At 29.9% G+C, this 13,596-nt stretch overlaps 1 protein-coding gene across 5 annotated transcripts in view; it reads right to left on the bottom strand.

Moving 5' to 3' along the window:
- Positions 1–13,596, bottom strand: part of strbp (spermatid perinuclear RNA binding protein) — a 124,190-nt gene that overhangs the window by 78,212 nt on the left and 32,382 nt on the right. For all 5 annotated transcript variants that reach the window (XM_051120988.1, XM_051120989.1, XM_051120987.1 and 2 more), the window contains exon 2: positions 8,146–8,213. The gene's annotated coding sequence lies outside the window, so the exon portion shown is untranslated. The remainder of the gene's footprint in view (positions 1–8,145; positions 8,214–13,596) is intronic.

Raw genomic sequence — 13,596 nt, 5'->3', positions numbered from 1 at the left:
CAGAATCAAGAACAGTGCAAAACTGAGGAAGTAAACAAAAGTAAATAATTAAATGAAAAATTAAAAACTGCAATAACGATTATACATAAAAATACAAATTAAGTACAAACATTTTATAAATAAATAATAAATAAAAACAAATAGTATATTTTAAAAATATTTTATCATTTATTTATTTAATATTTTAGTACTCTTATTTTGTTTATAAAATGTTGTTCTAGATTTAAAATAATTGTTTTTTCCTTAGTTTTACATTGATCTTTATTTATGCATGCTTATAATTAATTATTCACAAATATTTTTAAATTGCATTTTTAAAAAAATGTTCTCATTATTATTTTTTAATTTATTTTTAATCTTTGCTTTAGATAGCATCCAAATATCAATTTCAAAATTGTTCCTGAAAAATTAATTAATCAAAACATCTTTTTAGCCAAAACAGTCAGTGTAGTTTAATTAGATGTAGTTTAATCAGATTAAAAATGTCAAAATACCGTAAAAATATTTCCACTTCAGGCCACTTTAGTTTAACTGAGATGCTATTATAGTTTTTAAATAATATTTTGAATCAGTTTCTTTTATTATACATTATCATTTAATTTTGTAGTTAAATTTCAGCCATTTTGTTTTTGTCATTTTTAGACATGTCTATATAGTGTTTAATTTTTATTTCAGTTTTAGTTATTTATTAGTTTCATTTTATTTTGTTATCTGTTAGGTTTATATTTAGTTATTTGTAATTTAATACATGAAGTTTATTTATATTATTATTATTATTTTTTTTTTTTTTTTTTTCCCCATTTATATACACTAATATTACAACACACAGTAACTAAAAGCAATATTTACCTACACATATTTTTACTAAAACATTTTCATGCCAAAAATACAATTATTAAATAAATAAATAAAGTCTGTCTGTCTGTCTGTCTCTTCATGTATTTATCTAATTTTAAAATGAAACATGGTAAATATATTCAATGTTGTGCCTGGTAGTACGGCTTAAACACAAGCTGACTGTTAGTTATGGAGGTGTGCGGCTCCTGGGAGGTTCAGTGACAGTGTGAATGGAAAACAGATATGGGGCTTAAGAGCTCTGTGCATGTGTGTGTGTGTGTGCAGCGTGACGGGAGAGCGCGGTGTGTGTGAGGAGGTGAAAATCGGCTTGTCTCAGCAAAGTGCTGAATTCCTAGCAGAGTTCAGTGACCCCGGGGCCATCAGACGGCGCAGCCGGAGAGACAAGAGGATGTGTTCATCTCTGTGCGTAAGCTGCAGTTTTGACCCCTGACCCCATTTCCAATGCACACCACTCTCCTCTTTACATATTCATCACCTCGCATCCTGCAGTTCTGACCGTGCATTTTAAGCACATCGACTCGGTGATGTGATGATCCAGCACACAGCTGCATCAGTGAGCTCTGAGACCAATGTGACCGACGGTTGGCTGCGTTGATCAGGCGGTTCAGAAACATGTTTTCAGTTCTCAGTCCATGTGTTGGCAGTATGACTCATTTCAGTTTTTCCAGTTTCAATTTCATGATAAACATATGCCACATTTCTTTTATTCTTTTATCATTCCTATTTTGTTTTATTTATAATTTATTTATAATGTTATTTTTCTACATTTTAATATTTGTCTTTTTAAATAATTGTTTGTTTGTTTTTTTACTAATTTTTGCATTGTCTTTATTTCTACTTAATTTTTTTTATTTTAATTTATAATCTTTACTGCAGTTTTTAAATTGCATAATATTTTTCTCATTCCATTTTTCATTTAAATTATTACATTTTTGTTTACTTCTTTAGTTTTGCACTGCTCTTGATTCTATTTTGAATCATTCATGAATACTTTTAGTATTTTTATTTTATTTTTAATCCTTTGTGGTTTTTAATTTTATTTTTAATTTCATTATTTTTCGTCTTTAGTTTTGAAAGAGAAAAGAAAGGCAAGACGGACACAAAATGCTGGCTATTGCTTAGTTTTGCATGGTTCTATTCTTATTTTCCTTTAGAATAATTTAGCTATGGATATATATTATATACATTTATTTATTTAAATTATGTGTTTTAATTTAATATTTTATATTATTTTATTTTATTGTGTCTTATTTTATCTTGTTTTTTTCATTTAATTTAATTTCTTTTCATTTTTACCATTTAATTTTTTATTTCATTTATTTCATTATTTTTTTTATTTTATTTTGTTTTATTTTATATATATTGGCCTTGTCTTACTAGCTCGACAGACAAAAAATAAATAAATAAATAAAACTGTCAATTTGTTTAACCCTGAAAAGCATTAGTTCAGGTAGTACTTATTGGGGAAAAAAAACAAAAAAAAACAACAACATTATATACACACACATACACACACATACACACACACACTATATATATATACACACACATTTCCATTATTTAATTTAATTTAATTTTTTTTTAAATAATTTTATTTTTATTACTGACCTGACAAATAAATCTGTCAGTTTGTGTTACCCTGAAAAGCACCAGTTCAGATAGCAGTTATAAGACAAATACTGAGAGAAGAAAAAAACAAAGGGGGGCAGAGATTGCACGGCAAGATGTGCAAAAAAAAAAAAAAAAAAAAAAAAAAAAAATAAGTGAGGCTCTATGCCGGCTCATCCCGCGGGAATTGTCGTCATGGCTACATCCTTCCAGCAGCAGCTCCCTGATTCCCAGGGAGCGATGAATGCAAGACAGGAGGAGGGAGAGAGAGAGACAGACAGACAGATGGAGCGCTTCTTATTGCAGTGAGAGGCTGAGGATTGAGATGCTATATTACAGCAGACACAGGCATCGTCTGACCACTGACAACAAAACTCAATCTAACACACAGTCAGATTAAACACTGCATGAAACGGCTCTGCATCGCATTTCACTTCCTTAATGCCACGCGCTTGGCTGTGGTGGTGCATCTCGCTGCATTTTTCAGTTACGATTAAAGCTGTATCAAGTGAAAATAGTACTAGTCGATTGTAAATACATATAGTTGTGCACATTACTGATCTAAGGAAAGGTGTCTGAGTGTTTATCTGTATTCATCAGCAGCGGTCGCTGACTCCTGAGTCCCAGCGGCAGACAGAGTTTTAATCAGACATTCAAGCAGCTTCAGGCAGAACCGAGCGTCTCTTTCTGCCTCATGTTTATGTGTTTCACTCAACAGCCCTTTCAAGACATACCTATTCAGCGCCATCCACAACACATCTGAAAATGATGAAAAACAGATATGAGGCGGGAATAACAAAGCCTGGTAGAGAACAAAGTCTGCCCATAGAAATACAGTAGTGCAGACTCCTTTGCAGGAAATGACAAAGAAAGAGAGAGGCTTCAAAGAATTGATGACAAACATCAGAAGGCCATTTCTGATTAGATGCAGATTTGGAAAAACTTCACAGATATAAAGATACAGGAAAATACAAGAACATACTGCAGAATGCTACTGCACATACAGACACTTCAGCACTTCAACACCACTTAATCCTAGTATATTATAACAATTTATATAAGAAAAAAAAAACAGTTATTATTATTAATATTACTACTACTACTACAATAATACAGTAATGTGTAATTATTTTTGTTGCTATATAAAAAACAAACAAGTATTTAATTTTGATTATGATTACTGCTGCTTCTACATTGATTTAAATGATAATAATAATAATAATAATAATAATAATAATAATAATAATAATAATAATAATAATAATAAATACAAACTTAATTTTGTTATTTATTTCAGTTTTTAGCAGTAGGAGTACTGCTACTACATTGATACACTTAATATTTTAATATTTTCAAAATTTTAAACATTTTTATTATTATTATTATTTCGATTTAAATACAGTTAAATTTAACTGCTTTTTTTCAATTTTAATACAATAATAAAACACTAATAATTACAAAGGTGTTATTAACACTTTTTTTTATTATTTTTTATTATTATTATTACTGCTGCTTCTACATTGACTTAATTGTAAATAATAATAATATAATAATATATTTTTAGTAATTTTATATTTTTATTTCTTATCATTAAATACAGTAATATTTTTGCAGTAAAATATTTTTTTCTGTTTGTAGTAATTTTTTGTTTTATTTATTAATAATAATAATAATAATAATAATAATAATAATAATAAAATTAATAATACATTTAATTTATTTAAATTTTAATACAGCAATAACGCTAATATAATTACAAATGTGTTTTTATTAACACTTGATATTTTATCAATAATATCATTAATAATATATTTATGATAATTAGTTATTATTAATATTATTATTAAATACACTTTTTGCAGTTAAATATTAAAATAGTAATATTTATTTAGCTTGTAGTGTTTTATTTAATAATAATAACAACAACAACAAAACAAGAGCAATAATAATAATAATAACAATAATAACTACTATTATTATTATTATTATTATTATTATTATTATTATTATTATTATTATTACTACTATTACTATTATTATTATTATTATTATTATATTTAGATTTTTTTTAATTCATTGTAATCATTTTTTAAATGTAGTCATCATTGTTGTTCAATTACAATCAGCCTACCAGACTGTATTATTCCCAGAACAGTTCTGATGGGTTACAGAGTCTCAACATTGCTCATGAACTACAACTGAATCTTGTAGGAGAGCAAACACAGACCACTGCTGAAGTAATGACACACCTGTACTGTATGTCTGCAGAGGGATGTTTGACTGTATGTCACATTCTCAAGCATCCACTGACACAGGAAGGGCCAATTTATCACAGCTACTAAGTTGCAGTTGTAAAGTGAAGAGCCTGGAGCAAAATATAAGCAAGTAATGGTTGTGGGTGGCATTGATCTTGGCCTGGGCAGAAATTTACCAATCAGACATTCTCTGAAGTGTGTTCATTTTGGCTCGCTCTGGCTCTTTGTGCAGTGGAGTGGATGTTGAGAGCGGCTCTATTGCTCCTCTCGGACTCGGCTCAGGTAATGGAGTGTGTCTCTGATCCGACAGACCAACAAGCTCAGACTTCCTGTTCAAATGGTGGCTAATCAGTCTCCGCTGGTTTGAACTACAAGCGTGAGCAAGTAGCGAAGACGAACAACTTATGTCTGCCTGAATCCACTTTACTCTTCTGTCTTCTGACCCTCGATTCGTTAGCCGTAGAGATAAATTAACACGCTTCTCTCGCCCAAATCTTGCCATCATCACTCTACTTCCCCCAGGATGCTTTGTGGAGCAGAAGCCAAGCCCCGCCCCCAGAGCCACACACTGACACACATGCTCACCGTACGGCCAATCCACGTGAGTGTATTCCCAGGCTGCCTCTCATATTCCTGCGTGCTCGTCTCTCTCCATCAAACACACACTCTTTCGCCGCAGTGTCCTTGAGAATCCAATGACTTTGGCAGCCCGCGCCTCTATCTCTATCTCTGCGCTTTCACTACATCTGACATTTAACATTAATTGTTAGTTCTGCATGTAGTAACGGACTAACATTGCTTGATTCTCCACACACTTTTTGCCCTTGAATTCCTTGAGCATCTTTTATTCTGATACAGAGACATTATTATTATTATTATTATTATTATTATTATTATTATTATTATTATTATTATTTAAAATTAAGTCAGTGTAGAAGTAACAGTAGTAGTTGTAATAATATAATAAAATAGTAATGTATTATTTTTATGACTATTAAAATGAAAATAAATCCAAAACTGAAATAACTAAATTGTGTTAATAAAAATGTTTTGTATAAATATTACTATTTAAAGAATAATAACTATTAAAAAATAACTATTACTATTATTGTTATTATTAAATAAAAAAATACTTAAATTATTTATTAAAAAGCATTATTTAAAATATTACTATTGTAATATTTCAATGTAAAATAAAATTGTGCATTTAAGAAGAAAAAAGTTATTATTATTAGTAGTAGTAGTAGTAGTAAATAAAAATAAAAAAATACTACAAACCATTGAAATATTATTATTTTATTAATTCACTGCAAAAAGTGTATTTAATAATAATAATAATAATAATAATAATAATACAATTAAACTAAATTTAATTAAAAATAAATGTTACTGTTTTAATAGAAATGTAAATAAATTGCACATTTAAGAAAAAAATAACTTATTGCTATAGTTATTATTATTAAATAAAACACTATTTACTATTTTTTAAATTATTACTAGTGTAATAAAACTGTGCATTATTACTATTATTATTATTAAATTACAAATACAATTTACTAAAACCAAAATAAATATTACTATTTTAATATTTCACTGTAAATAAATTGTGCATAAGGAAAAATAGCAACAACTATTATTATGTGCTACTACTAATAAATAAAATACTACAAACTGCTAAAATACTACTACTAAAATACTACAAATTAAATATTATTGTTATTATTTCACACATTTCATAATTATTCTTATTATTCTTATTCTTATTATTATTTATTATTAATGAATTTAACTGAAAATTAATTATTACTGTTTTAATATTTCACCCTAAATAAACTGTCAATTTAATGAAAAAATAACAATAGTATTATACTAACAATAACATTAGTAGCAGCAGCAGTAGTATTAGTATAAGTAGTGCTACTACTACTAAATAATAATGATAATAATAATATAAAAAAATACTAAACTAATTAAATATTTTATTATTTCACTGCAAAAACTATTTAATAATAATAATAATAATAATAATAATAAACAATTAAACCAAATTAACTAAATTAAAAATAAATATTACTGTTTCAATATTTCACTGTAAATAAATTGGTCATTTAAGGAAAAAAAATCATTATTGTTATTATTGTTATTATTAAATACAACAATATTTCACTGTAAAATAAACCTGTGCATTATTATTATTATTATTATTATTATTATTATTATTATTATTATTAAAAATACAATTTACTTCAAACTAAATAAATATTACTTTAATATTTCACTGTAAATAAATTGTGCATTTAAGAGAAAAATAGCAACAACTACTGTTGTTGTTATTGTTATTATTATTATTATTATTATTATATAAAAATCATTATTATTAAATAAAAATAGATTAAATAATCATTTACTAAAAATTATTATTATTTAAAACTTTACTATTGGAATATTTCACAGTAATTTATTTTTTTATGTATATTTATATAATATAAATATTATATAAAATATTTATCATTATATTATAATGATGATAAAAATGAGTAACTTGTTTCATTTCACATTACAACTGCAAAATTACAATAATATTTATGCCTGCCTTAATTTCTTCTTTTTCAATTTCTTTTTTTAAAGCTTCTTTTTTTGTTGATAAGCACTACTCATTAGATGTTTGTGAAGGCATATGTTGCGTTTCCAAATGCACATTAAAACGACCCAAACTCATGACCATGAGCCGCTCATGTGTAAGAAAGCAGCGCTGCATTTCACTCTGAAAGATGCTACAAGATCCAAACCGTGTGACTTTTTCTTCTGCGGAACATAAAAGCTGATCTTTTGAAGAATGGATTCTGCTGTCTTGGTCTGTACAATAAACATCAATGAGAGCCAAAAAAAAAAAAAAAAAATACCACTGGTCTCCACTGACTGATCTTTATCGGTGAACTATCCCTTTAGGCAAAGCAGAGACTCAGACAGACTCTCAGGAGTAAACAGTTCACGTTTAACTAAACATCTCCAAAGAGGTACACGGAAACAAGCATGTAAACCTACAACCCTCCTCAGTGTCCGACAGGAACGCATCCCAGCGGCCATACGGACTGTAAATGGTGTAAAACATGGCATGTCCCGATAACACAATTACGTCTCATCAACAAACAGCAGAGGCGGTGAGGGCAAACACAATCTAACAAACAAAGAGCTCAACGCTTGAACCGCGTCCAGACCACCCTGTACTAATTATTCCCAAAATAAGCAGTGGGGGAAGAGTTTCGGTGCTCCACACCCATAAAGCATGTACTCAAAATAAACCCGAGCGAACAGACCCGAGAATGGTGCGGTGGTCCGGAGGACTTTTGATTTATGTGCCTGACCCACTCAGGATGGCCTTGTTTGAGAGGTCAAGAGAGACAGAGAGAAAAGGGTCACGTACCGTCAGCGCTCACGTCCTGCTCCTGTCCAGCACCTTCTCACGGAGGACAGACGCTGTCGTATCTGGACCTGTTGAAACAGAAGAGCATTTATTAATTTATTCATTGAAGGAGAACAACGCTTTGTAATACATTGTCACAAATTAATTAACGTTTTGATGAGGCCATATCATGGCAAACATGATTTGTATTGCTCTTTTGAAATAAAATGTACTGTGGATACATATAATGTTCAGAACATGCTTCCACCAAATTCCTCCCACATCATTTATCATAACAGAAGTCATGCAGGCTACATATAGACTTCTTAAAGGCACGGTAGCAAAAACTGTCACACACACATACATACATGTGTTTATGAATATATTATATTTATATAAAAACAAAGTGCATAAATGATATATATACAAAAATCTATTTTAAATATATAAAATATAACTATTTAAAATTTATTTTAATTATATAATAAATACTGCTATCTGTTATATAGTAGTCAACATTTGAAGTGGATCAAAACCTTTCAGAGTAAACTGTATATATTTATGTGTGATATATTTAAAATAGTTTATATATAATTAAATATATTATATATCATTATCAGTATATATTATATAATTAAAATAATTTATATATATATATATATATAGAGAGAGAGAGAGAGAGAGAGAGAGAGAGAGAGAGAGAGAGCTTGAATTAGTAAGAATGAGAAAGGTGTAAGAATGAAAAAAAAAAAAAAAAAAAAAAAAAAAAATATCAAATAAATTATATAATAATATATATATATACACACACACATTTTACATATATTCATTATCAGCAATTTATTAAAAGTTAAACATCAACTTTTTAGGGTATAAAATACATTTTATTTTTCTCAAACTCTGTTTTTAGTTCAGTTTATTTTAGTTCAGGTCCAAATTCAGTTTTTGTTTTTTTTTTTTTTTTTTCCTCCTGGATTCCATTTTTTCCATTTGAATTTTTCTGGACTGGTAAAATGAAATCTTATTAATTAAAAGGTATGTCTAATTAAATTAAATTTACAGAAATTTATTAAAAGTTTAAGAAAAGTCAGGGTTTTTTTAGGATCCTATGAAATATGCTTCATTTTTTTTAAATTCTTAAATTCAATACAATTTTTAAAATTTAGTATAAATTAAATAAATAATATATACAATTTTATAGAATTATATATTAATTTGTATATGTATATAAAAATATAATTTAACACAATTTATAACAATGAATATAAATGATATAAATAATATATACAATTTTGTTTATTTTATTAACATATATTTTATTTAGCAATATTTAGCAAAAGAACATTTCTTTCAGAATATGATGTTTTTTCTTACTCTTATTCATCAAGGAATCTTAAAAAAACAAATATGTATCATGATTTCCAAAAAAATATAAGCAACACAATTTTTTTTTAATAATCAGAAATGATTTAAATGAGCAGCAAATCAGCATATTAGACTCATTTCTGAAGGATCATGTGACAGTGAAGCTGAAAATTCAGCTTTGATCAAATATATTTATACTTAAAATATATTTATTTAAAAAACACAATTTCAACTGGAAGAATATTTTCACAATATTATTGTATTTTTGATCACATAAATGCAACCCTGAAAATCTTACTGACCCCTAACATGTGAAAGCCAAACTGTATTTATTGTCTGCCTGTCAATATTTGCTTTGTTTTAATGTACTGAGCCACATGCCACACCACAATCATTTTCTCTGCACACCAGCACATCAAGTTGAGGCTCTCGTCTGTGGTGTGGGATAGTTAATAGCGATACCAGTTCACTCTGCTTTAATGCTCGGTGTGTTTGGATGCACAAGGTGGGCTGCTGTTCTCCATCACCTCAGCGCTCTGTGAATCACCACTGATCCGGTCCTGTTCTACATCTACATCCTCGACGGGCTCCGACGGCAGAACAACAACACAGCGCTCGCTTTATCTCACTGACCCCGTGCTTGTTGCCTGCTTCAGCGCGCGAGATCCAGATGGCAGAGAGTGAGAAACACAGATAACAGGCGCAGTTCAGCATCACGCACTAGTCTAGAGATGATCACTCAACTCCACGGCTGCGGGGGAGGACGGCGATCCGGTGCGCGTGTTGTAAATGGCACGACCTCCCGGCTCTGTAAACAATAACCGCAGCCGTGATCATCAAATCACCATCCAGTGTTTCTGGTCACAGGGTAAACCCATTTCCACTGGACAACCACGCACTGATGCTAAATGATCCACATTTGGAGATGGAAGACAGGAAAAAAGGAAAAAAAAGTCTCTGACATGCTGCTGTAGTGCCGTCGCCAGAAGCAAACACACCTTAACGAGCAATCATTTTTTGATTAAATCGTGATGCAGAGAGGTCCGGTGTCTAAATGGCCATCAACTGAGACAAAACAACATATGGCCTCTGGCGTTATAATAAAACGGCATTTGCAATGTGAATCCAGCACTTCAGAGAATGTTAATAAAAGCAGTAATCCCATCACATCTCACAGAGCAGCTGCCTGGCATTTTTCATGGAAATTTCCATCTTCCATGAATGTCTGTAATGAACAAATTGAAGCTAGAGCTGTCATGATCAAGACATTTTGGCCAGCGATTATCATCACGGGTTAAATTGGGATGTGTTATGTGGAGGGGCTTTGTGGTTTCAGCCTTTCGAGGGGGTGCACGTCTATGCAAAACCTACAAAATCTTACTCCATTTGGGTGCACGAATGAGAATGAGAAAAATGCAAAACCTACAAAATATATATATATATATATATATATATATTATATATATATATAAATAATCGTTAACAGCGATTTATTAAAAGTTAAACATCAACTTTTTAGGTTCCTATAAAATACATTTTTGTTTGTTTGTTTGTTTGTTTGTTTATTATTATTTTATTTTTTTTATTTCCAAATTCTGTTTTTTTTTTTTTTTTTTTTTTCTCCTGGATTCTATTTTTTCCATTTGAATTTTTCTGGACTGGTAAAACTAAATTAAATCTTATTAACTAAAATATGTTTTAGTATGTCTAATTAAATGAAGTTTACAGCAATTTATTAAAAGTCTACGAAAAATCTGGGTTTTTTTTTTCCAGGGTCCTATGAAATGTGTTTTATTTTTCTTAAATTTTGTTTATTTATTTAAAATCTGTTTTTTTTTTTTTTTTTTTTTTTTTTTTCATTTTATTTATTTATTTTGGATTCCATTTTTTCTATTTTAGTTTTTCTGGCCTCTGTTTTAATGGCAAAACTACATTTTATTAATTAAAAAGCATGTCTAATTAAATGAAGTTAGCAATTTATTAAAAGTTTAACAAAAAAATATTTTTTAGGGTCCTATGAAATACGTTTTACTTTTCCTCAAATTTTGTTTTTGTTTTTTTTTTTTTTCCAAATTCTGTTTTTTGTTGTTCTTTTTTTGTTTTTGTTTTTTTCTCATTTTAATTTTATTTGGACTCTGTTTTAATGGTTAATTTATTATTTTTCTTTTTTAAATCAAAAAATTTAATTAAATAAAGTTAACAGCAATTAAAAGTTTAAAAATCAATTTTGAAATGCACTAAAAATATGTTTGAAATGCTTTTATTTTTCTCTTTTTTTCCATTTGATTTTTTTCCGTTCTCTTTTTTTTCTTTCTTTTTTAAATAATAGCATAATAATAATAATAATAATCTTTTTTCCCAGAAATTCCGTTTTATATACTTCAATGTTGTTTTGTTTTTTTACTACCAGAAAAAATAATTTTTCTTTTGACAGGTTGCCATGAAGAGTTTTGTTTGTGTGTGTGTGTGTGATATGATGGTAGTTTTTCTCAAATGAAACCGTCAAATGCTTATGAAGTGACTCTCTCAGAGCAATTCTGAAGATGCTGTTCATTGTATTTATGCGCTCATTTAGTGAGACAGCAGACCCTGAAAATAACGCAAGTATCATGCACACTTAAATACAGTCAGTTTTTTTAAAAACTTTTGAAGTGTATGTTGTTCATGTCATTTACTATGTAAGCCTAATAGTCTTTTAATTCATATAGAATTTAAAAGAAATTAATTTATTTTCTTTTAAAGGCTTTGAAAAATATTCCAGAGGGTCAAATGCTAAACACATCTAGAAAAATATTACTCAAAATATTAAAACCGTAAACAAAAGACACTCATTTAAAAGCCCTTATCTGAAACAGCAACATGTGACTGGAATTTAAAGTGCACAATTATCTCAGTCAGATAGCTGAGATAAAGCAATCATGTAATCATTTCAACCGGCCTGATGGACGCGGTCAGCAAGCAGCTCTGAAACCCTGACAATGCACGAGTCAAGGATAAGCAGCTCTAGGTCATACAAATCTACCATTTATTAATCCTGGAAGCTCAATAGATAAAAACAATCACTGTTAAACACCAGCTCTTTTCCTCCAATTCCAAAATTATAATTCAGTCTCTAGTGGGCACTCAGCCACTGCGTCTGAGTACTCTTGAAACTGACCGACCGTGTGTTTCATGCTCCACCTCTGTCGATGGGCATCTTGCCAAGACTGAACCAGTAGTGGTGCAGGATCTGTGTATGCGCTTCAGTATCACTGCAGCGACCGGCCGAGCGGCACGCCTGATTGTCTGATGATAAATAAGGCGTTGAAAATTGTTTTTGCCGGGAGACGGGTGACAATGGGCCATCTCTAATCTTCCCAATTGAAAAATTAATCTGGCAGTTACTGCATTCATGAGCCACACAGCGTCTTTTTTATCCACGGACAGAAAAGAGGGAGTATTTAGGTCACAAAGCTAACAGCGGGAATAACAGAGTAAGAGGAAAGGCAGAGAAACTGGGAAGCAAGGATAAGAGAAAACAAAAGCGAGGAATGCAATGAAAGAATAACAAAGAAGAAAGGTAACAGAAAAGACAGAAACACGACAGGAACACAAGAAAGAATGAAGCAAAAACAGGAAAATGCATAAAAAAAGAAATGAAAAGGAAAAAGGAATGAAAAGGAATGAAGGAAGGAAGCAAGAACAGGAAGGAAGGAAAGAAGAAGAGGAAGAGGAAGGAAAAAAAAATTAAAGTAAAGGAAAGATTGCAGGAAAGGAATGGAATGGAAAGGAAAGGAAAGGAAAGGAAAGGAAAGGAAAGGAAAGGAAAGGAAAGGAAAGGAAAGGAAAGGAAAGGAAAAAGAAACAAGATGGAAAGAAGGAAAGAGATGGAAGCAAGAACAGGAAGGAGGAAAGGAAAGGAAAGGAAAGGAAAGGAAAGGAAAGGAAAGGAAAGGAAAGGAAAGGAAAGGAAAGGAAAGGAAAGGAAAGGAAAGGAAAAATAAAATGGAGGGAAAGAAAGAAGGAAAGGAAAAGGAGGGAAAAAGGAAGGAATGGAAGACGGACAGGAAGGAAGGAGGTAAAGGAGGGAAAAAGAAGGAAGAAAAGAAGGAAGGAAAGGAAAAGGAA

This window comes from Labeo rohita, chromosome 10, assembly GCF_022985175.1.
Source record: "Labeo rohita strain BAU-BD-2019 chromosome 10, IGBB_LRoh.1.0, whole genome shotgun sequence".
NCBI lineage: Eukaryota > Metazoa > Chordata > Actinopteri > Cypriniformes > Cyprinidae > Labeo > Labeo rohita.
The sequence above is the reverse complement of the archived record's forward strand: the minus strand, read 5'-3'. Positions and strand labels throughout refer to the sequence as shown.